The 25,902-nt window shown below is 36.9% G+C and overlaps 1 pseudogene; it reads right to left on the reverse strand.

Annotated features, from left to right (window-relative positions):
• Window positions 1–25,115, reverse strand: LOC150049586 (recombining binding protein suppressor of hairless-like; annotated as a pseudogene).
• Between the last annotated feature and the right edge of the window lie 787 nt (window positions 25,116–25,902).

Genomic DNA, 25,902 nt, shown 5'->3' on the forward strand with positions numbered 1-25,902 from the left:
CTAGGACCATGCAAAGGCCTCCTTGCTGGAGGACGGGATAGAGGCCCCTTCAACTTTGAAGGATAATCCCACAAGGGAACAGTAGGAATTCTCCAATTGACTAATAGGTCTTTCTATCATATACCTATGTAGGGCTAGGCGGGTTTCAGATGGGATTGGGGCAAATGGTAATCCTGATACCCTGTTAAAGGCACAGCAATATTTTAAGAAAGTAAATAAATTAAATTAAATTTAACCTAGGCTTCTACACTGGCATCAACTTGTTATTCTCTGAATTTCTCTTGTTGTACTTGCATGGTATAGCTATAAGTGTAACGTACTGACTACAACAAGTCATATTTTTATGAATTTATCATGTATGCAATCCTATCAAAGTAAAGTTGATGGTACCAAAAATTTTCAAGTTAGAATGCTGAGAGAGACAGAGACAGGGAGAGATGAAGAGACTATCGGTAAATGTATTTTGAGGTCAGAAATGGCCCTACCTTCTCAAGTAACTCCTTCATTTCCTGGCTGGTATAAAAATGTTCTCTTGTGCAATATTATTACCTGTGAGTTGTATTTTATATAATCATTCCTGAGGGACAATACTTATCCAGCAGTGAAGCATGTCTGGATTAAGACAGACTATTGTAACTGTTGTATGACAGAGAAAGAGTTTGATCAATATATTTGTTGAAAAAATTATATAGTAAATAATATTAAACAAGTTAAAAAGTGACCTGTACATTTCAGTTCCTAGAAGCCTAAGTAATGTGCTACCTTGAACCATCATGGTCACACAAGAGGAAATTATTGCTGAGAATTGTGGAAGGAGACTTGTCATTTGTTCCATCACTCAGAAGGCGGAAAAGGAGACTAAGGGCAACCTAGGGTACAGAATGAGACTTTGCCTCCAAAAAAAACCCAGACAAATGAACAAAGAAAAATAAATTATTGTATAATATAAGAGCTTTTTAGCTTTTTAAATTAAGCAAGATCAGATCGGGCCTAATCTAGACACATATGCATTGGATAAGAGTAATGGAAAAATAATGTTTAAAACAATTGTCTAGACTTAAAGAACACGGGAACATAGAGATGTAAAGTAGTCAGAAGTAAAAGAAATACAGCAATACTTCAAGCCCATATTTACCTATTTGTAAATGTTTGTGTGTGTTTACGTGCTGTTTCTAATTACCTTCAAAAAAGGAATGCCACTGAAAACGGTCAATAAATAATTGACATTACTTAGCCATAGATCTGGCACATGTTCTTAAATATATTGTGCAGGGAAAAAAGTCAATATCTTTGATGGAAATATCTGTAATTTTTGAAATTTTGTGTTTCCTAGGGAATAGCAGAAGGTTCCATTATAAGACAAAGGGCTGTTTTTAGAAAACTTATAATCTTGAGAACAAACTCCATTTCAACCTCACTCTGCTCCTGCTCCTCTTCTACTTTTACTCTTTGTACTGGATTCATTTGCCAAACTCTCCTCAATGCGACTCATTATGTTTTCATGTAGAACTATATCCAGGTTCTGCAGGAACTGTTTTAATGTGCTGCCTCAGTTTGTCCCAGGTGCTGGCCTCATTGTCTTTCTTGTACTTTTTTCCTCCCTCACAGATGGACATCAGGGATGGACTTCATGATGCAGCATCTCATGTCCACCATCTCTCATTTCATCCTGCCTTCTTGATCAATTAATTTTAGATCTCTTTTCTGGTGTATTCTATGACTTGGCTTACAGCCAGTGACTCTACATTCAGGAGAGCGCCATACGTTGTTGTTTTTACCCTCTTGGAGATTATCCCCTAATGAAAGATGTTTTGGAATTGTGGCAAAGCTTTCTATATGGATGAACACTTAAAGTTTCCCAGGACACTGTGAAAACAGAAAACTGTTTCACAAAAAAAACAGAAAAAAGCAAGTCAAATAAGCAGTAGTTTGTCTGTAAACTTTTTGTCCTTTTCTACAAACACCATACAAATAAAGGCCTCATTTAGTCTTGTTTACTATGAAATGTATCTGGTTATATGGAATAAGAAATATTTTCTAAGTGGGTGAATGCAGATGAAGTGATATATTGTTTGTTCAGGATGCTTATACTTCAATTAAGAGAAATTATCCTACTTGAAACATTTAATTTTTTCATCCTTATTGAACCCTCCAGCTTGGCTCAAGTAGAAAGATCAACATGGCTTAGACTGTAAAAGAAATATTTTTGTTCCCATTACACCTATCGCATTGCACAAAAGAAAATTATTACTCTCCTACATTTGTTCATATAGTCCCATTTATTTTGCCTTTATCCAATTATGCGCTTCAACAAACTAGTTTATAAACAATGTTTTTATATTTGTCTTAAAAATATTTCTTCACTCATGCACATTTCCTAGAATATTTACCTTCTCCTAGCTGCAATTTTTATTTATATATTTTCTTTAAAACTAGTGCAGCATTTTACTTTTAACAGTAGTGTGTGTGTGTGCGTGCGTGTGTGTGTGTGTGCGTGTGTGTGTGTGTGTGCGTGTGTGTGTGTGTGTGTGTGCGTGTGTGTGTGTAGGCCATGTTACTTTATCATTCATATGGGGAAATTATTACTTACAAATAACAAGAGGCTTCTTTTAGTCCTATTTCTTCCAAAGAAGCAAGAAGAAAAGGATGAAATGAATCTTCCAGTTTGATTCTCTCAAAGTTGGCCATAAAATACATTTTTCCTATTGCTAGAAAAGCATACATCAAGCATACTCTTTTCATTACTCTCAGATTCACCTACAGAGTCAGTCTCTCTCACCCTGTGATCATGGTATATATTTAAGTGTGCTGAAGATCCTGCAGTTTTTCTCCTACCTTCTCATATGGTACAGGTAGTGCACCTAACCACGTATCAATAACTGGCATTTGTGAAGCAAAGCTTCTCTTGTACTTAGTCTTCCTGAGCTCTCACCCTGTTCCTCAAATCCACACTCTAGAACCTCCATAAAGGTCGACGACCTTGTTACTCTCTACTCAAGGTCAGCATTGGGTGCCCTGGTATCCAGACAGTGAGGAAGGGGAGACGCTTACAGACACAGAGTCCAGGATCAAATTCTACAAATCCCAAATGAGAGTCAGGAATTTGTAATCTCCCCTTGTGGTTTGTTTGGGCATTAAAATTTAAGAAGCCCTGTCATACATAACATCCACTTGAATAAATCCTCCAATGGATTCTCCTGAATTAAAGTAAGTACGCTCCCATCTTGGGATTTTCTTACTTTCTAAAAATTCTGAACTGCACGTGGAATCCTCAATCTCATGAAAACAGCTCTATGCTGCCACTTTTTTACTTGGAAACAATTTAGGGATGTATAATGGTTAAGAATGGGTATGTGGATTTGTTAAACAAACTGTCCTTAAACTGTTTTATTTTATTTTATTTTATTTATTTATTCATTCATTCATTCATTTATTCATTTATTTATTTATTTTTGGTCTGTACTGGGGCCTGAGCCTGGGTCTGGGCGCTGTCCCTGAACTCTTCAGCTCAAGGCTACCGCCCTATCCCTGGAGCCACAGTGCCACTTTTGGTTTTCTAGTGATTAATTGCAGATAAGAGTCTCATGGTCTTTCATGCCCTGTCTGGCTTTGAACCACAGTTCTCAGATCTCAGCCTCCTGAGTAGCTAGGATAACAGGTGTGAGCCACTGCACCTGGCCACACTGCCTCTTTATCTGCACATTTTTTAACATAATAATCATAGCTTTTAAGTCTCAGTTCTTCTGGGCCTTTTAAGAAATTGCTTCATTGGTTAAGATACCAAAATAAGTAATAGTAAAGTTAGTAATTCACCTATATGTTACTATATATACATATATATATATAATTACAGGAGTGATCTGAAAAGTGATGATATACATAGAGTGAATATATGAAGGGTTGTTTTAACAACTGTCAGTTGCTTTGAATTCCATTCCTTCACTGTCATGAATAATATCAGACCTTTTTGAGACAGCAAGGCACTGACTTAGAAAAATATGTTTGTTTAATGATGACCCAATGGTGGAACACCTTGTGCACATGAGTTTGTTCTTACCTGGAGTACCTTCTTTCTCTCCCAGTTGTTTTCACATCTTTTGTCTTGCCTTCTAGGAGGACAAAGCCTGCTTTTCTACTTCTATTGTAAAACAGCCTTGAAGAGATAAATCTGAATCAGAGATGATGTCATAGACATGTGACCAGAATACATTGACAGAACATAGGCTCCCAGAAGGTGAGGAAGATACATTAATTAAACCAATATGCCTACAATCTCCTTGCATGTATGTACAAGCCAAAAAAAGCACAGGTATTTAAAGGGCAATCAAAATTATATTTTAAATACTTGAAGTAAATTTCCCTCATAAATGATGTTTATATTGAGGATTACATTGAAGTTACTAGATATAATCAAACATATATGTATATTTGTACACAATCATACATGTGGTATATCAAGTAAAATATTAAGGGACTTTAAAAATGTTTGATTTACAGAATGTTTTGTACCTAACAGAGTAAAATTGCATTTGTATTTCAAGTTGACACTTCAACACAAAAAATATATTTAGCTTTTACTTCATATCAAATGGAAGGAATCCATAATGCCATAGAACTAAAAGTAAAAATCTGTGTATATATGTTTATTATTCTGAGGAGAGTGTTTGCAAGTGTTTATGTAAGAACTCTACCAAGCAGAAGGAACTGTTTTTTTAGTATTTTTCCAACCTCCAGTATAATTTTCACTTCTCAGACATAAAATGACTAAATAAACTACACTGAGGCACAAGCCATAATTTGTTTAGCTTTAGAACTTCCTCTTTTGTCTCTATATCCTGTAATATCAACTTAAATAAGAAAAAGACAGAAAACTGGCAAACAAATTTTGATGGCAACTCTCCATTGTATATGCATATGTATGTGTATGTGTATACATTTGTACGTGTAAGTATGTGTATGCGTATATGTATGCTTATGTGTATTTGTCTGTATATATATGCATATGTATATGTATATGCATATATACATAGATATACGTATATCTTTGCTGATGCTGCTCTCATTCATCTAAATTTAGAGATCAGTAATGAAGGCTGCAATTTTCCTTTGAAAATTGCAAATCTGAAGCAATAATTGTATCTGCACCTACTCTTTGCCTATTTTTGCAATGTTCAAAAATACTCTTGCGGCTGGGGAGCAGGTGTTCGCTGTGGCGTGTGCATCACGAATGCCTTCCTGTGCGGAACACGTGCTCCGTAGCATACTAAGCTTCCTCCCAGGTGCACAGGGTATCCAGATACCCAGCCCAGGAAGGGAGACTCATCTACCAGAAGAGCCTCTGAAACTTCCCTATCTTGACCAACTGGAAAGCCCACTGTTGCTACTTTTCCATTGAAGAGCCTGAAGGTGACAGTGCAACTGCTTAGTGAACTTGGTGTGTGTGTGTGTGTGTGTGTGTGTGTGTGTGTGTGTGTGTGTGTAAGTTGCTTACCAAACACTTCCTGTTCCCATGATGTCCTGGGAAACATAAATGGTAACCTGCACACAAAGCCATAGAAAAATTCCTGCATCTTGCACTAGACGATAAACCTCCGGGAGGTAAGACTGGCAACTCATGTTGTTCATCTTAAGTATAGAGATGCTTGCAGGAGACCAATCAGTATAATATTCTGAAAAATAAAGGTAAAATACATGAGCAACAGGACCCTGGTTAAATCAGAGAGGGTCAAATCAGATGACACGTTCCCAAGGAAAGTAGCATGTTCGTTCTCTGTATGGTTGAGACAATGCATAAAAGGGTTCAGGAAATGTGTTAACTTGAATTTAGTAGCAAAGCCAAAACAAAAGCTCAAACCTACACAATACTAGTTTTTAAAATTAATTTTCATCATACACTAAATATGATGATGAACCTAATTTTTCAAATTGTATGAGAAAAATAAGAACCCGTGTATGTGCAATAATACTATTTCAGAGTAAATATTGAGAATCTCAACTAATAATGATGATCAACTTTTCATAACAGGGCACAGAACTCGAGGGACTTCAGGCCCTGAAGTCATCAGTGATTCTGCTCTCGGTCTGCTGTTCTTCTATATGGCCTTCTTCATCTTTATGGGTACCCCACTTGATTAGCATCGCGGACAGAAGCAGCTGTGAACCCAAATTTTCTTAGGGACATAAAGTAAAGATACGGAGGGTCACACATAAGATACGAGAGATTTCTTTCCTTCACGGTTTCTAATTTCATTTTATTGCCAGAATGATGTAACTTGAACGTGGGTGGAGTTGTATCCAATCTGGAATCAGGGGCTTTTTCTAGTGGTCCCAGCTTCAGAAATTCTCTCTGACCCAGCCTGGAGCCAGTATTGCTTTTAGACTCCAAAACTCAGCACAACTGAAAGTAGCTCAGGGGCAGGACTTTTCCCCAAGGAGTAAAGCCCCCCCTCCCCCAGGCCTGGGAGGCATTTCTCCCTCCAGGGCAGGTACCCAGCCAGGCTGCCACTGGTCAGATTCCTTTGGCCAGGTTGAAGAGTGGTGCTGCAGTCACCTCATTTCAGATTGGAGTTATCTAGTAGCTGGTCTGGCAGGTTCTCTGCCAGTGTCTAAAATGGTGCTGTTGTCAGCTGGTTGAGGTGGGGCCACCTTCCCAGTGCTTGCTGTGTGAGAAGGCGTGAGGAAAGTCCCTGGGTTTTCAGGACTGTCCCCTGACCTGCATCCTCTGTAGCCTGTAGGATGAAGATTCAGCTTGAAGTCACCCAATCTGTGCTGTAAGTACGTAATGTACTACACACTGAGCACCCACACCCGGCCACTGCCCAAATGTGCTCAGAAGTGTCTTCTTAAGCAGGCTGCATAATTTCTTCCTCTCTATCCCAAATCTCTGTACTATTAGGCTCACTTGGGGTGACTCTTTAGCGGTGAACTTCTTGCTAGTATGCTAAAACCGATCTCTTGAGATCTCAGGTAGACTCAACCTGAACCTCCATCATCTTCCCTCGGTCTCCTGAGATTTATTTTATATGAAAATATTTAAGGACTGTGCTGTAGGTCATCTCCTGAGAAAACATAAAGGAAAATAGATGAGGGTTTGGTTGAGTTTGTTTGGGTTCAGGAATTCCCCCTTGCAACACTCATCTCTGGAATAGATTTTTCAATTTCATGTTCAACTCCAAGGAACTGAACCTGAGTTTTAACCTTCATGCAGTTCTGCCCATTTAAGTAAGTAAAAATGACATGGGTGAAAATAGGATTCAAAATAATACACAAAATCCAAGAGGAGAAAATTAAGGGAAATTTCTCACAGTTAAGTATTTAGATAAAGAAACATAATTTGAACATAAAAATAAGGGCAGGGAGGAACAAGGTCAAGGCAAAACTTCAAATTTTGTGGTTATTCTTGTTCAAAAAAATTCTTTAGTCATGATATAAATGTTTTAAAATCAATAAAAAGCAGTCTAAATATAAATGTTCAGCAGTAATATAAGATGTAGCTTGATAGATTAAAAAGCAAAGAGTTGCCTTTCTATATAAAATAAAAAGGATGATATTAATTCACCAAAACAGTCCCACTGGCTTCTTCCATGTGTTCCTTCAGCCTCTGCTTTTTGGGCTACAAGAACACACAAGATGTGCATGAAGTCAGGGAATGGTCTAGTGAAGGTTGGAACTCTGGGAAAGCATGCTAGAGATAAGGGGGCAACTGGAGATCCTGGGCCCCCAGTGGCCTATCTGCTCACCCCATTTATGTTTATGCCAATCCACTTAAAAATGTGTCTCCATTTCATCACAGCCCTTACCTCCCTAGATATCCATTCCACAGACCATATTTTCTAAACTCAGCTCATTAGCTTTCCGTGATAATGTGTCATTTTTAGAGAGGTATGTTAAGGAAACATTGTTTTAATATCAGGTATTGAAAATCCATTTGTTTCATGCCTTCTTTCCCCAAAGCATCCACTTGTTTATAACCTACTATCCTTAAACAACACTTTCTTGTGCTTTATCCACCATCAAATAGATAGGTATTATAAATTTTATAGTAGGTCTCCTAAACCTGACATTGCAAGATGTGAAGCACCCTCAGAGTTCTCCACTTTATATATTATTTTTATGGGGAGAATTAAAGCATTTATGAGGCTGTAATTTTTGACATTACCATTTCTTCCTGAGAAGTCAATGTTATCCTCTTTCAAAAGCACCAAACAGAAGAAAGAACACATTTCCAAGGTCAAATGAATTCTCTGGATCTGGAAATAGAGGCTCTGAGCCAAACACATCTTTGTGTTTAGTTTAAAGTAGGTGTACACCAAATGAAAAAAGAAAATAAACATCTAAATTTGATATTACAAATGCATTTTGTTTATGTAGAATTCTAAAGATTAAATTGCTAATATTTTGAATAATATATTTTATTGTTGTCAATGAAACCAAAATATTAAATGTAAATCAGTTATATAAAACTTTTACAAGCAAATCATTTGAGGATCATTTATTATTTAAAATAAATAACATCACTCAAAAAAGTAATACACACATATATATGTATATATATTCCTTTGTGTATATCCCAAACATATATTAGATTTGAGTTCTCACTCAGGAAAATTTGAATTAATGTACATTGGACAGCTCTCCGATGTTGTATTTCAATACATCACACATAAAAATAGAATAATGGAAAATGAGTTGAAAGCCAATAATTCGTGACACTGAGAACCTCAAGGATATTTGGAACTATTGAGAGGTAATTATATAATATCGGTCCTGACTAAATTCATTAGCAAATTGTTAAAGAACTATCTAATGAAGCATTATAAAGGAATAAAATGACATACAATTAGCTTCTCTTCATGGGAGTCTTTAATAATCAATTATTTAATTTATCTTATAGTTTATGATTTTTGAAGTTATCAGCTTAAAATCCTTTAGTGGATATAAATTTAACACATACTTTCCACTAATATTATTGAGATAAAATCCAAAACTACTAAAGCTCATCATTTTACCAATTTCATTGATATTGTCACAAAGTTCTGTAATCATCACTATTGTCTAATTATTCCACTGTTTTTTTTTTATCATTTTCATAAGTCTCTCTTCTTCCCCTTTTCCATTGTTACCATGTTTGCTTTGGAGATACGAAGCTACTTTCTGTTTCTATAGTCTCTTCTTCTGGATGATTTTATAATAATTCCAAATGTAGCCATTATTTAAAGCTCACTTATAGCTTAGCATATAGCATCAAAATTGTTTTATTATTTTCACATCTGAATAGTATTCCACTACACTCTGTTTCAACTCTGCATTGGCTGTTAGGCAACATCAGTATCTCAAAGGGAAGTCACCAGTGGTCAAGCACAGAAGATTCTTTCCCAAGCTTCCCATCAAAAAAAAAACAAAAACAAAAACAAAAAACAAAGTAAACAAAACCAAATATATATATCTGTGTGTGTTCTGTTTTCAAGCATATATAACATTTTATCCATCAATTAATTGTACAAATGAGTTTCATATACCCGTGTATGCAGAGAATGCACTAAGATCAAACTCACCCATTCTGTCACAGTCTCTTATGCCATGCTCTCTCTCCCAAATCAGTCCCAACAGGATTCATCATACATGCCATCTTCTCTCTCACTGGTGTTCCTACTCAATATTCTTGTCATTCGTTTGGTAAATAAAGGTGAATGGCTTGAAAGGTGGCACTTCAAATGTACACCTATAATAGTTCAACCAAGATCAACTTTCATTTACATTCTTTTACCTACCATTCCTCCTTATATTATTGAACAGTTTTTTAAAATAAATTTATGTTATCTCTATTAATAATGCAAAATATTTCCATATTCTTAACCCTCTAATATTCTCTTGAAATTTTTTGATAGTTTAGGTTTCTTCTTTTATATTTGTTTATGGCATGGTCCATGGATTCAGCAGTTATTAAAACCATCTGATAGGGAAGTCAACATTCTACATAACAGTTTACTAATTACTACCATTTTCTGATAAAGTTAATTTTCTTGAATATCTTCACTTACAAACACAAATGTTTTTACATTTCACACAAGATGTCTAAATATATGAACTGTTGCTGCTGATTTTTGGACAGTCGTTATATTTTAGTCCCATGAATAACTTACCTAGTTTCATCATGAGTCTGGCCTTCCTATTTAAACCATGTAAACTCTTTAGATCTATTGTGAGGGTTCCATGATACACATAGCTATTTTACCACTGAAGGTCAAATTCTTAGTCATGTCGGAAGAGGCTGAGTGCAAGAGCTTGTAAAGATTTGACTTTTATATTCAGTGTAATCTACATATTTCCTTGAGTCTTCAATACAAATTGTTTCTTTCATACTCAATTTCAAATTGAATTTCTATGACCTGTGAATGCCTCATTTAGTTTATGGGTTCAATGTAAGTGTCGTTATTGAATGTCAGCATGCACACACACACACACACACACACACACACACACACATATATAAAGTATGTGCTTTTGTGTGTATTTTTTTCCTCTGTTTATCAGTGTTGTCTCTTTTACTTGTCACTTAAGATTACTTCTATTTAACTTCTTATCTGTTCGACAATGATTACTTTTATTCTGAGCTATAGCCTAAAGCCAGAGCCTGATTCTTGGAGCAAATATCTGCTACGATTTAGTCCTACCAAAGATGTTTAGCCTAGTGCTTGCAGGTGAGTGTTCCTGGTGGAGAGAAAGAACACTTGCCCCTGAGAGCCCTCAGTGAGTGGTGAGCTCTTCCAGGCTCCACTGAAGAGCAACAGAAAGCCACAGTGCCTGTGAAATCACAGGGCTCCTCTTTAGGGAATTGGTTGTAAGGAGAAATAAAGCCTAAGAATGAGAATAGGCCAGACGTTTTGCAACATTTCAGAAGTTATGCTAAGAGTCTCAAAAACTATAAATGAGGACTGGAAGCGTGGCCTAGTGATAAAGTGCTGGCCTAGCATGCGTGAAGCCCTGGGTTGGATTCCTCAGTACCAGATACACACACACACACACACACACACACACACACACACACACACACACACAAAAAAAAAAAAAAAAACAGAAGTGATGCTGTGGCTCAAGTGGTAGAGTGCTAGCTTTGAGAAAGCCAAGGGACAATGCCTAGGCCCTGAGTTCAAGCCCCAGGACCAGAAAAGGTATCTATAAATGAACCTCAGATTTAGATTTGCTCAAACGGTTCAATTACTTCATCTTCATAATTACTTCATCCCTATCTATGGTTTGGTGGAAGGCAGAATCTTTTAGAAAAATCCCTTGATAACCTCACAGGGACAAGAACCCAAAGACAAATTAAAAGAAAAAAGAAATATTTGAGAAACAATTGCATCCAATTGACAGATATAAATTTCCCACTTGATTCACTGAAATGAAAACACAACAAAACAAAATACAGCTATTCTTCTAAGAATTTCTTTGCAAATGCCCAGAGCATCTACACTCATGAGGAATGAGGTAGTATCCTACCTGATGACACACCTGGGTACATTTCAAGGCAGAGAATAGCACATTTGAGACACTGTGTGTCTGCACATCTCATTAGACTTGAGGGACGGAAAGAGATTGTCAATCAGGGTGTTCAGCTGCAATCTATATTTGCATCTCATCATCTCTTTCATTTGACCTTCCTTTAAACATTCCTATTTTTATATGATTTTCCTTGTCTGTTTGCACTAAGTGCTTTTTTCTGTGTGCCCAAGTGCTTTTCCAATATTTCAGCGTAAGAGTGATTTATGATGCTGTGGTCATTTTTTTAGAGCTTAATGACCACTAACAGGTAAAACTGAATCAATACGTACTAAACATCTGTGGAAACAGAAGGTATTTGTCTGCTAATCAGTATGGCATTGAGGTGTTTTCTATTTTAGTACACTGTGAGATAGCAAAGGTTACTCTGCTTTGAGGCTGATGTGTAGTATGTCAAGAAAACACTAATTGTAGGCTGCCCTGAAGACCAAAGTCCCAAAAGTGTGAACCATTTAACTGGCACATTCCTGTCCTCCTTCCTCTTTAGCACAATCTCTTCAGATTTTCTGTGTGATTGCTCTGTATCATACACTGACCAGTAGCAGCAGTGATTGCTCTTTTTACTGTGTCAGCTCTCTCTGTTAACATCCTGTTATAGCAGAGCAGTGAAGAGTTCAACAAGGTAGGGCATCATTCCAACAGGAAAATGGCATAGGGCAAAAGGTGGGAGCCACTGTATAGATAAATTGGTTTTCATACAAGCTGCAAATATACTTAAAAACATGCAGAACAATACCTGTTCTTTTCAAGGTATTTTCCAGGTGTTTCTGCCAATATAATTAATACTTTGAATTTACTTTCAGAATGTTATACATCTGCCTGCCATTGAGAAGCATACGATAAGACGGTTTTATTTGTAAGAGTCAGTACTTCATCATGCATGAATCTCTGTTGTCTGTGATCATTCCAGAATGCAAGGTAGTAACCGCACATAATTATACCTATAATTGGCCAATCATGGGTCAATTAACCATCCCTGAGTGGAAATGAAAGTTTAAATGCACAAGGCAAAGACATCTTTTACATATATTAAAAATTATTTCCTTTGAATCTTATTAGCTAAGATTAAAATAAATTAATGTACTTTTACTAAATGAAGAAAATTATCAATTTCTAAAAGTCAAATATCTAGAACACTTTAGAAAAATAATAGTGTACAAACAGAGGATAAAAAATAGAATTTGGGGCCGGGAGTTTGGCCTAGTGGTAGAGTGCTTGCCTAGCATGCACAAAGACCCGGGTTCGATTCCTTGGTACCACATACTTAGAAAAAGCCAGAACTGGTGCTGAGGCTCAAGTGGTAGAGCTCTAACCTTGAGAAAAAAAATCTAAGGACAGTGCTCAGGCCCTGAGCTTAAGCCCAGGACTGGCCAAAAAAAAAAAAAAGAATTTGGATATTTAGTAGAATGAAATCAAATATAGGTAACATGACCAAGAGAAAATATGAATGTGATTTTATTGCACACACAGTCATGTGTAAAGATGGTTATATCTACTAAACACTGTATTGATGCATCCATGTACAAGATGACATGAAAATTCAATTATTTGTCAACACTTAATTTTTGACAAAATATAGTGGATTGACTTTTTTTTTTGTCAGTTTGGCTTGAACTCTGGGCCTCGGCACTTTACCTGAGCTGCTCTTCAGCTGAAGGCTACTGCCCTTCCCTTGAGCCACAGCTCCACTTCCATTTTTCTTGTGGTTAATTGGAGATAACAGTCTCGAGGTCTTTAGTACCTGGGCTGGCGCTGAATTGTGATCCTCAGATCTCAGCCTCCTGAGTATCTAGGATTATAGGCGTGAGCCACCTCGCCTGGCTGAATTGAGAATTTTATATGTTGTTTACCACATGTCTCTGTATTACTGTTCTTTTTCCCTCCTACCAATGGAGGACCTTTTGTTAGCTCTGTCTGCTTTTCCAGTGCTTGATTTCCATTCGCAATCGTTCAGGAAGAGGCAAGACAGAGAGGCTTTTTTGAATTAACTGTGCCTTTTGAGAAGATGGTTAGTAGCCCTGTGATTCTTACACTCAGCATGAAGTGATCTCTTCTGCTGACTTACATATCGTTTGAGCACCACAATATTAATGCCATTTGGTCCTTGTCTATCTTATTAAGGCAGAGCAATCATTTGATGCCTCATTGTGGGTAAGTTAGCTAAATGAATATATTTCTCCTATTGGAGATTTAGTAGTTCTATCAGTTGGATTTATGAGTTAATAATTAAGGAGATCCATTTTTCCTATAGATATTGTGGTATATTAGCATTTAACTTAATGTACATCACTCTCACTGAGGTGAAATACAAAGTCATTCTTTTAGAAAATCTTCCTACTGATACCCATTCATTCAGAATTGATGTATCATCCTCTTACAAACTTAAGCATATCACTGTTACCTGGGTTGACACTTTATCCTTTTTCTCAGCATTTTATTGTTCTCTATCCCTTTTCTAATTCAAATACACACACATGTATATATATATTTTTTTTTTTCACCAGGTGACAAAATCAGATTCAGTGACTACAGGGAATAAACCATAGGGGGAAAAGGAGTAAAAAAGACATAACTTCACATAATACATTGAAAACAACAACCACAAAGAATAACCTCTCGTGTCCTTATCCTGGAATTTCCTTGGTTTAGGAACAACTTATAGAGGGATACTCACAAGACAATATGTTGGAAAGGATCTTGGAGGAAGGATTGCAGGAGAGGAAGAGTGAGATTAAAAACACGGAAAGCGTAGCCATTTTTTTACCAGTCCTGGCTAGAAGTCAGGATCTAAGCACTGTCCTTGGGCTTTCACACAAGCCTAGAGCTCTACCATTTGAGCCTCAGAACCACTTCTGGCTTTTTTCTATGTATGTGGTTCTGAGGAATCGATCCTGTCTTCACGCATGCTAGGCAAGTACTCTACACTAGGCCAAACTCCCAGCTCTATAACCATTTTCTTTTTTTTTTTTTTTCTAGTTTGCTTGACTTTTATTTCAGCCACTTTTCTATTTCTTGCCCGTTTAAACAAAACCAAACAAAAACCAATCAAACAACACCACGGGGGAAAAAAGCTGAAAAACTTGGTTTCCAATAGTTTGTACATGTCCATGTTTTTTTTGTTTTACTGTGGCTTCTGAATTTCACATTAGTACTTGCAGGTAACCGAAGTTTTTGTTGCTGTTGTTGTTGTTGTTTTGTTTTTTTAATAGCATCTATCACCTGGTATGAAAAGTTTCCCCAAGAAACCACAAAAGATTGTTCTTTTTTGTGTGTCAACCTTTTTTTGTTTTTTTTTTTTTGCCGCCCTTGAGCCAGTTTAAGTCCTAACAAAAAGACCACTGTTGCTGTGGACGACGTGACACTGGTTGAGTTTGTGCTGGCGTTTGTATAACTTCCTTCACTGTTGCTGTTTGACTCGTTGGGTGGCACTTGTCTTGAGCTGGCTCGGAGGATCGCCCCTGCTGCACTGCAGTGTGGCTGCGGACCTGGTTCTGGGGTGTAGGTGAAGGAAAGCTGGTGGAATAAATGATTCCGTCATTACAGACCAAAGTTACTGGAACCTGGACTGGCTGCCTGACCCATCTCCAGCCTTCTCAGAATGCAGAAATGTCTGGGACAACACAGAACATGCTCTCTCCGCATCTGAAGGCTCTCCACGACAGGCACAGGTGTGACAGGGCCAGAACCGGCCCCATTATCACTACTACACTGTTGGTGGGAGTGCAAACTCATTCAACCACTATGGAAAGCAGTATGGCAGTTCCTCAAAAGACTAAACATAGAACTCCCTTATGACCCAGCAATTCCACTACTTGGCATTTACCCAATTGTCCAGAAACAAGGACATACTAAATCCACTAGCACAATGATGTTCATTGCAGCACTATTTACCATAGCAAAGATATGGAACCAACCTGGATGTCCCTCAGTTGATGAGTGGATCAACAAGATGTGGTATTTTTACACAATGGAATTCTATGCTGCTGTCAGAAAGAATGACATTGCCCCATTTGTTAGGAAATGGAAAGACTTAGAAAAAATCATATTAAGTGAAGTAAGCCAGACTCAAAGGAACTTAGGCTCAATGGTTTCCCTCATTTGTCATAATCGGTAGAAACCGTGGGCTCTCCTAGCAGAGATTTGCAATAGAGCAAAACCTTGATACAAAAGGCCATATAGTAGGACGCTAAATGAAAGGATCTCTAGGATATAGAAACATAAGCCAATGAATGATTGTTGTTCTTAAGGTACTATGTTATCTCTCATCTCTTTTGCTTTCCCTTGCTTATCTCATATTGTTACAGTATCTCACTTTGTCATCTGATATATTTTATATGTGCTTAATTGGTTATTTGAAATTGGATAGGGAAGGGGGGAAAACAAGATGAGGGATGGAGGTGGGGGGGAGGGAAATGGGGACCAAGACATGAGAAAGGGTATCAATGTATGGGAATTATTGCACCATCTATCGGGCAAATATCATGTAACCCTTCTATTAATTACAATAAAAATACATGAAAAAAATGTATACTCTGCCTTATCTGTACTAATGATTGTCCAGGAAGCTCCATCATTTATCATCTCTTTATTTGGTTCTTTTGGACATGGAGTGGCCTGAAATTGAATTATTCTTTCTTGAGAAAGGCACAAGTACATTCTTTCTGTGTCCTTAAGGTAAAATGTGCATTTGTGGAGTTGTGACACAGGATCATCTGCATCCAGTAATGCCGTCTGCTTATCAACTTTCCTAATTATCAATCTTGGGAGTGCCATGGCAGTAACAGAGCACACAAGCGTGACGGCTTGTCCATAGTGGATGTAACCATCTCTGACTGTGAATTCTTCTCCTTCAGATTCATCATCATCCAAGAGATGAATATAAAATGCTCCCCAATGCTGTGAACTGGCATGGAAATTGCCTCCTTCCACACGCAAGTATCTGGAACTAACTGTCTGGGATCGAAGTCGATTAAATAAAGCCACCTTTGTTCCTGAGGTAATGCATAAGTCAGCATTTTTTAATGATTGCTTCTTTTTGGAAGGTTTGAGATGACTATCCTCTTGCTGAGGAACACACCAATGTCATCACTGTTGCCATAGAACATCTTTGCAGACAACCTGAAGTGCTTCCTTTTGTCTGAATCAGATATGTACAAGGTTTTGGCTTTCCTTCCAAGTTCAGCTGCTGCATTTCTTGGTCACTATTACCTATTCCAATAAATGCACAGGGTTGAGACTCTTGTTCAGAACAACCATCACGTTCCATTTCTTCTTTTTTTTTCTTCCATCCACTACCCATAAGATACACACAAGGAGGAGGACAAAAAAAAACTTTTTTATTTCCATATGACTTCTGTGCAACTTTTGCATGAAGAATGAAGACTGTTTGATCTCTTTCTTTTAAATAATTTTGCTTCCCTAGTGAGTCCTTTTAATCCACGCCATGGTACTTCAAGAACATGGTAAGGTAAGTCACATCTTGGAACACTTCGATGCACCTTAAACACCTCAGCCAGAATATCTGTATCATTCTCCTTTCCTTTTGAGATCATAATGGTTCCGAAGAACTATAATGCTTCCATTTGAATGATAGTCTCATAATGTCAATGACCTGTCACAACAGGCACCATCTTCCACAAACTCTCCCCATTTTTTTTGTTGTTGTTTGTTGTTTAATTTTTTTTATTTTTTTATTTTCATGGTGATGTATAGAGGGACTTCAGTTACATTCATCAGGTAGTAGGTACATTACTTCTCGCACATTGAAACTCCTTCTCATGGCTTTGTCCCCATTTCCCTACCCCAACTCTCCCAATCATCTTGTTCCCCTTCTCTTTTCTATTTCAAATAAACAAATAAACACATATACAATATACAGGTAACAAAGCCAGGTAATGTAACAATATGAGATTAACCAAAGGGCAAAAAAAGAATAGAAATAACATAGTACATTAAGAACAACAGTCACACAAGATAAAGTTCTTATAACCATTTTCAACAAGAAATGCACTCATAACTTGCCTTACTATGTAACTATAACCCCTTTGTATATCACACTGAAAATAAAATTAAATTTAAAAAACAGTTATGCATATTTCCAGTTTCCATTTCTTTGAGACCATGATCAGAGAACATGAGAGATCATTAAAGAAAACAAATGACATGTATTTTATTTTGCACCAATGTGCATTTCTTAGTTATAGTACCAATAAGCTGTTTACAAATACAATGAGAAATATACAAAAATTAGCCTATATTTAAATAGAACAAGGATTTCCAAAGCAGATAGAAATTTCCCCCCTGAATAATGAAAAGCATGATATTGTACGAGAGGAGAAAATAGGATACAAGAATAAATATGTCAATAAAAAAGTTCACATTCACTAACGACTGAAGATGAAACTTAGAATGTAATCAGTTTGGGGGTGGGGAGTGAGGAGAAGTGAGAGTAGGTGAGGGATTCGTAAGAATATTAAAATGGTTGACATTGATCAAGGTTCGTTGTATTCATAAACAGCTTTGCTAAGTTGCAACTGCTTTGTATTACTGCTAAAAGATATTAAAAACATGATTAACTGCTATGTATGATTGAAAATGTATGATTCAAATTTACTTTTGATATTCATAAGTGCTATTTATATCGTACATTCCAATGACAATAAAAATGCCATGATGCAAGGTTGCCTTCATAATGATTATGGTGCAATTGGGCTTTGCTTGTTGAATGAAAATATGACTTCACATAGGCAGAATTATATAGGTGAATTTAATAAAATGACCATTTGCTGATGAAATTAAAGTTCCTAATCAAATATTATGATGTTACACAATGAACAAATACAATGATAAATGTTATAAAACATAGTTATATTTATAACAATATAAAAATATGACAGACTACTTTATATTTTTAGGATCATTGTTTTACAACAGATAAAAAGTGAGAAAATTATAAATGCATTTGTGATTGTATAAATGTTAAGCAGTGATTGTACTATATTTTATGCAAATGGTTTGACCTTCCAAAAGGTGATAATAGTCCTTCTCCATTACTCGTTTAAAACAGTTGGTAACTTACTACCATCGCCTCACTTCTCACAGGAATCTGAGACTCAGAAGTAATAAATCACTAGACACTTCAGCATACTGTCTTAATTGAACTGAAGAACCTCTAGAGGGGTTAGTTTATTCACCTAAAGCTGGGGGCATTCCGAAGGCCAAATATTTGCTCTGGGTGAGAGATCCAGGGCTGTAATTGAGTGAGGCATCTCTCACTCAGCCTGCTGAGATGGTGACTCCATATTGATTAGTTGACCTTTGTCAAAATGACTAGAGGACCGTAGCTTTTCGCTTACTAGAAATTGTCCTATTTGTCCCACTGTGCAGATAAATGAACATATCTCTAGCTACATGTCCAAGCCAGTCAACTCCATTCTAACAGAGATGTGCAGGGCACTCGTTGACGTGGAGCAGTGGGAAAGAGGGAGCCAGGGATCTAAGATATGAGATTGGGCACTGTATTATTATGGCCAGAACACATCAGTTCCCAGATAAGGAACTCTGTTTCTTTTATGCTGATTTTATGACTATACTAACATGATACTATGTGACTTTTAGGTGTATTTTTTTTTTTTTTGGCAGTCCTGGACTTGAGCTCAGGGTTTAAGCAGTCCTTGGACTTTCTCAGGGCTAGAGCTCTACCACTAGGCCAAACTCCCGCCCCATAAAAATTTGTATATTAAAATCTAAGAGGTTTCTGGGAGGCATAGAGAAGACTATATTTAAACATGACCTATGCTAGATGTTTCCAAATTGCAAGTTATTCCTGGCTATAAGGGTAGGTGACTTAGGATATTTAAAGATGCTCTCTACCCTTCGTTCATCATTCTTCAAATCTCTTGCATAGGGTAAGGGTCAAAGGCAATGTATAAAGCTATTATTTTCTCCCAACCTGAATGAAAATATGACATTTTCACTTTAGATATGAACTAAACACTTAGCTAATAAAGGTGGTAATGTCAGTTTTCAAGGACAATTTTCACTTTCCTTTGAAAGTTACATCTACCACACTATTACAAGCAACTTTTGGGTTTTTTATGTGTTGTTTTCATTAAATTTCACTAGTTTTCACACTATTTTCCATGAATGTAAATTTAAAAACTCATGAAATTCTCCAAGAAATAAATCCAACTGGGATGTATTCTTCTATTCACAGTGTTTTCAAATTAAAAGTGTTATTATATAAAATAAGTATTCAGAATTAGCCTGATAGTGCTAGAAAAATAATAGTGAATCCCAATATCTGGTTAAAAGCTTAGATATTAAACGATTTTTATGATGAAAGCAATAGTCTCCCATTCCCCACTATACAGCATGCCTAACATAAGGTCACATTTGAAGATACAATTTTCCATATAGGTGAACATTAAAATCTGGGTCCATAGCTAAAGAAACTCCAGTGACGGGGCCGGGAGTTTGGCCTAGTGGTTAAAGTGCTTGCCTAGCATGCACGAAGACCCGGGTTCGATTCCTCGGTACCACATACATAGAAAAAAGCCGGAAGTGGTGCTGAGGCTCAAGTGGTAGAGCTCTAATCTTGAGAAAGTTCAAGGACAGTGCTCAGGCCCTGAGCTCAAGCCCAGGACTGGCAAAAAAAAAAAAAAAAAAAAGAAAGAAAGAAACTCCAGTGAACTTCATGCAGATGGACGTAGTTGTCCTACTCCAAAAATAGAATAACTTTGCTTTTTGTTTGTTTGTTTTTTCTTTCTCTTTGGGACCCTAAAATTTGAACTTTCTAAGAAGGGTCATCTTTGGTTGAGCCATTCCCACAGCCCCATGAAGAAAGTTTTGACATTCCTCTACTTTTGTTCCATTTGTTTTCAGGTACGGGTAAACAAACTGTTTCAAATATCTGAAAATATAAACACCTATTTTTAAGAGCTTTCAAATGTCATTATAAAACTCTACAGAACACAAACTATCCTCTATTTATACACATGCATAATTATCTTTGAAAATCATTTTGAAACTGTTAATTTTTTTCCTGTACAAGGGTCAAAATTGAAATGTGGAAGTATTCTGTGAATTTTCCATTGCCTTTGCAGTTTTATTTGTATTCCTATAATTATTATATGTTTACTTTCACTTGTGAAAGTTCTATGTAAAGAAGACACAGCCATATAAACATGTTATTAAAATGAAACTGTACTGTTTTCATTTTGGGAAATCAGTAAATCAGAATTAGTAAAGCTACATCAAATGAGAACAATAGTATTTGCTCATTCTATAAGAAAATATAAATAAAAGTAACCAACAGTAGCTAGCAAAGACATGCTGACAGCTTCTCCCACATTTCACTGCCCCAGGTAAGTTCATGATCAGATGACCAACGTGAAACTATCAACTCAATTATTGGAAACCTGACCTTGAAAGATATTTTGTATTAGAATCCTAAATATATTGATAAGAACCTCAACTGATACAGCAATATATTCTTTTTCAAGGGTAATCATTTTTTGTACAAATTACAAATTATTCTGAAACAAGGGTAGAAGATATGTTTAAATTGCAATGGGGCATCTTGTTTGCCCCTCCTGCCTGGTGCTGTACCACTTAAATCTCACCTACAATTCAGGGCTGTAGATTGATTATTTGATGTAGGAGTGTCTTAGATTTGACTCTGGGATGGCTTCAAGCTGCAATCCTCAGATTTCAGCCTGCTCTGTAATCAGGACTATAAAAGTGAGCTACCAGCCCTTTTTTTTTAGTAATATGTTCTTGTGGTAGTGGTGGTTTTATTTTTTAAATTTGTTTATTCTTCACTCAAAGATCTAGATTAGAAGGCTGTGGTGATCAACAATATAGGACTTTCTAAACCCAATATCATGTAATCTAAGTATGCTGTTTTATTGCATGCACTAGGGTATTGAAGAATAGAAGTGGTTCTAGAGCTCCTTTGTTCAGGCAAGAAAGGGGACATAACTTCCCAACCTGTGGCTAACCAGTGATAAATAAGGGGAGGCCAGTATCACAACCAGAAGGGAACTGGAACATTTCCATGAAATAAAACTTCAAAGTCAAAGGGATCAGAACAGAGCTAAAGCAAGGGTAATTACACATGGCATGGCTTCAGAGAAAGGAGAGTCTATGAAATCTGAGCTGACATTTCCTGAAGGTTTTTTGTTGTTGCTGTTATTCCCCCTCCCCAAGGAATTTGCTGCCTCTGTCTTTCTGGAAAAGATTCAGAAAGAAGCCTATACCCCAGAACCAGGTCTCTTGCTGAGAAGGGAAAATGATCAGAGCTTTGGTTGGTCTCTTGGGACTGGAAAGACAAAGCAGGGATGTGATGACTTCTAAATGGATGACTTCTTTCTTGTCTTCATCTGCTTGGATAATGAGGAAGTCAAGACACCTGCACAGAAAGCCTACAAACGGTAAAGCAAAGCAACGGAGGCTGTGCAGAGTGACATCGCCTCTATTCCTGACTCCAGAGAAAGAGTCCTCTATCTCACCAAATCCTCAGGCCTGTCACGTACTGAGAAGAACAGAAGCATCGAATAACCATGACTGAATTGCTACAGGAAATATAGGAATGCAGTTAAACCACAGGTTAGCTACAGGCAGGCGAAAAACCTAGCATCCTTGCCTCTGCTTTACCATCTGTCTCTTCAACAATGAATGGTTTCCTTCTTCAGTCACCTTTTGTTGGGTTCAAGGAAGAGAGCTTTCCAGTAGCACCTCTGTGACCAAAGAATAAAATGATTTCCAAGGAAGAGTAAGAAGAGCCACACAGGACAAGCCTTCCCCTCACAAATGAAGACAGTAAGGAGGACCGGTCAGCCTGGAGCAAGAATCAGCAGCCCAGCCCATCAAGTGAGGACAGTGATCAAGGTTTCTCAGGATGCCTCAGACCCAGAAGCGTGGTGATCCTTAACAAGGCTCCACTTCAATCAGGACTGCTTCATTATACATGCCTCCCTGTGCTTGCCACAATTCTTCCTCTGTGTAAGCCTCAACCTCCTGACTCTACCCTGAAGAACGGCAGAAAAGATGATTTTTGCCTCTTCTTGCTGCACTTATCTGTCTCTCTTCTCCCTCACCACAGCTCATGTCTTAATGACTAGGGGCCTGGGACTGAGCGGGACAACTTGGAAGACACTGAGTTGAGTCACTGACCTAGAAGTGAAGTTATAAGGTTACACTGGGGATAATTAAAATACATAAGAAGTAAAATAAGGAATTCTAGAACTAAAATGCTGTACCATTTAAAGAATTTAACAGTGTGTATAATAGCTGATTAGATAAAAGAAAGCAAGACTGATGATCTGCAACACTATCCATAGAAAATAAAGACCATCTGTAGCAAAAGATAAGGAGCAGAAAACGTCACAAATACTATTAAAAATGGGACACCCCAAAGATATACCTGTTATTTCAGAAAAAAATAAACAGTAAGATTTGGAGAACATGGTACACAAACAAGAGTGTACATAGGAGGAAGGGAAGGAAAGAGGGAAGGAGGGAAAAGGAAAAAGAGAGGTATGGAAGGGAGTTGGAGAAAAGAACAGAAAAAAGAAACAGTAATTGCAAAAATCTTATTTACATAGGTAGTTTTGTATGCCTTGTCTTATATATTCATCATTTTATTTAATCCTGTCTGTTTTCCTAATATATACCACAATACATTTTAGATTGTGAATCTTGAAATAAACCAAAATTAAATTTAATCTATGGGACCAGGGCATGGCCTAGTAGTGATAGTGCCTGCCTAGCATGGACAAAGCCCTGGGTTGAATTCCTTGGTACCATATCCTCAGAAAAAGCCAGAAATGGTGCTGTGGCTCAAGTGGTAGAGTGTTAGTTTGAGAAATCCCAAGGACAGTCCCCAGGCCCCTAGTTCAAGCCCCAGGACTGGCATTTTTTTTTAATCTGTGAGAAATGTTCTGTTTTGCTCCTCTCAAGATTATCCAAAAGTTAAACTCATAAATCTTCTTTTTCCTGAACATCAAAGGGCATTAACAGTTACTGCATCTGTACACTCTGCAACCTCATCATGGAATATGATGATCACCCTTGTCTGCATTCTTCAGGAGAACAATTTTCACCTTCCAAAATCTTGATATGAGAAAGCAGAGTCAAAACTGACATTCAAATGCAGGCAGGATCCTAAAGAGTTCAGCCCAGAACTAGCCCTAAGGACTGGTCAGGTCTATGGTGTGACCTTCAGGACCTATCTTTTCTAAATCTTCCTTTCTGTATAACACAATGTAATTGTTTCTTGAATGACTCCTGGGCTCTGCCTCAGCAGTTGCACCTCATAGGCTGATCCATAGGCTCCCTCCATTTTAAGTAGGAGGAAAAATCTTGCGAACATCTGCCATGAGTTGTTTTCCCTCTAATTCTCATTTACATTCCTTCCAGTTCTTCCAATGGTCTTTCAATTGTCAAAACATATTAATAAAGTAGTATGGGTTTAGCTGTTGCAATATTTTGTTTAATCGGTGTTATCTGCATGACTAAATCTTATATTATTTGAAATTAGGCTGATTTTTATTTTACCCTCCACTGACAGATATTAAAACTACAATTTCTCTATAGCAATTGCTCTAAATCAAGGAAAGAGAAACTATTGAAAACAATTGAGTTTCTACACAAGCCATGAAATAAATATAGGTGGTTAAGGATTATATAGTAGAAGGGGTATGTAGTACTTAGCTGTGGAAAAGCAAAGCAAATGCTTTCAAAATTGAAAAGCTCAATTTGCATTCATCTATATCTTTTTGTTACATTTTAATAATACACTCATCTCAGCCTTAAACATATAACTTTTTTTCTTGGTTTATATTATAAGCAATATTTACATACTCATTAGGATATTTTCACATGCCATTTTAAAATGTCACAGGATCCATTTAAATTCCGTAAGTAACTTAAACCAATATTAAAAAGAAAGAGGTCTTCATAAAGTATGGATTTTTAGTGTATTTGCTATATAAATGCTTAGGACTTTTAAACTTACCTTCCAAAAATATGTATTTCCATTTATTTCAATTGATATTGAAAAATTCTCAGTGAAATAAAATTGCATATTTGGTACCTGGCCTTTGTTATTGGGAATAAAAATTATTCCAAAGAATTTATTTTCCATGTTACTTTCATCAAGCATTACCAATTTTCCTTCCAGTTATAAATGACATGCATAGAGCTCTGAATGCACCGTCCGAAAAACTGAAACAAAATGGTAACATTCTTTTCATCAGATTTAGATATTATCTGAAAAACATTTGACCATTTGAACAGTCCATGTGTTAACTGCCTGTTCTGGCTCTGGGCTATCTTGGTGTACACAGAGACCTCAGGGCCAGTCAGACACCATGAAATGAGAGAGAAAGAGTGAAATCTAAGAATCATCGTGACTGAGTGTTCTTTGAACAAGAGAGAACATCTCATATTTTCATGCCCTTGTTTCTAGCTACTCTGTTGGGCAAAGATAATCCATAGGTCATACAAATAGTTTGCTCCTTTTGAGAAAATCTGGTAGAACTTACCTGCAGCATGACTCGCTTTTTTAAATTTTATTTTCTTGTGGGGGTTATGTTAGAGATACATTCATCAAGTAGTAGGTACATTACTTCTCTAGGTAAGAATAACATCTCAAGTGTTGGATTCAATGCTTCTCATATAACTCATATTCATGTGCTTCATATATTGTGAGTAGTAATCTGAGCTTACTACTCATTATCTTCTGAAACTCTGCTGCATCAACTGTACAGTGAACAATAAAATATTTCATAATCTCAAACAGTGCTCCGTGCTCTAGCAAAGAACAGGAAAATTCAGCCCTCAATTACCTTACGCGCTCCCTGTGTGTGCTGATTCCTTATGCCTTTTTCCTTTTGTGCACACACTTATTACTATTTTTCATTATTTTTACTGTATGTAAACACCTCTTGCCTGGAATGGGCAATGGCAAACTAGGGAGATTTCTTCCACCACCTCTTGCCAATCTTCCGCAACCATGTCACATACTATTTCTTTACTTTAAACAGCAGCAACAACAACAAAGAGTAAAACCACTCAGAACTAAACATGTTGCATGTCTTCAGTCACATTAAATATTTCTGCTGTTTGTTCACCAAACAAAGTAAAAGCTCTCAGACCATCACATCAGTCTTCAGTCTGCACAAACAGTATTTTCAACATTAAATTGATTTGCTGCTTTCAGTAGTCTTTAAAGATAAACTGCTCCCTTGACAGAATCATCACTTGTTCTACGCCTTACATGATTCTTTATTATCCTTGCAGATATCTTTTAAATATAAATACAAGAACATAAATGCAATA

This window comes from Megascapheus bottae, chromosome 19, assembly GCF_031878675.1.
Source record: "Megascapheus bottae isolate mThoBot1 chromosome 19, mThoBot2.hap1, whole genome shotgun sequence".
Classification (NCBI taxonomy): Eukaryota; Metazoa; Chordata; class Mammalia; order Rodentia; family Geomyidae; genus Megascapheus; species Megascapheus bottae.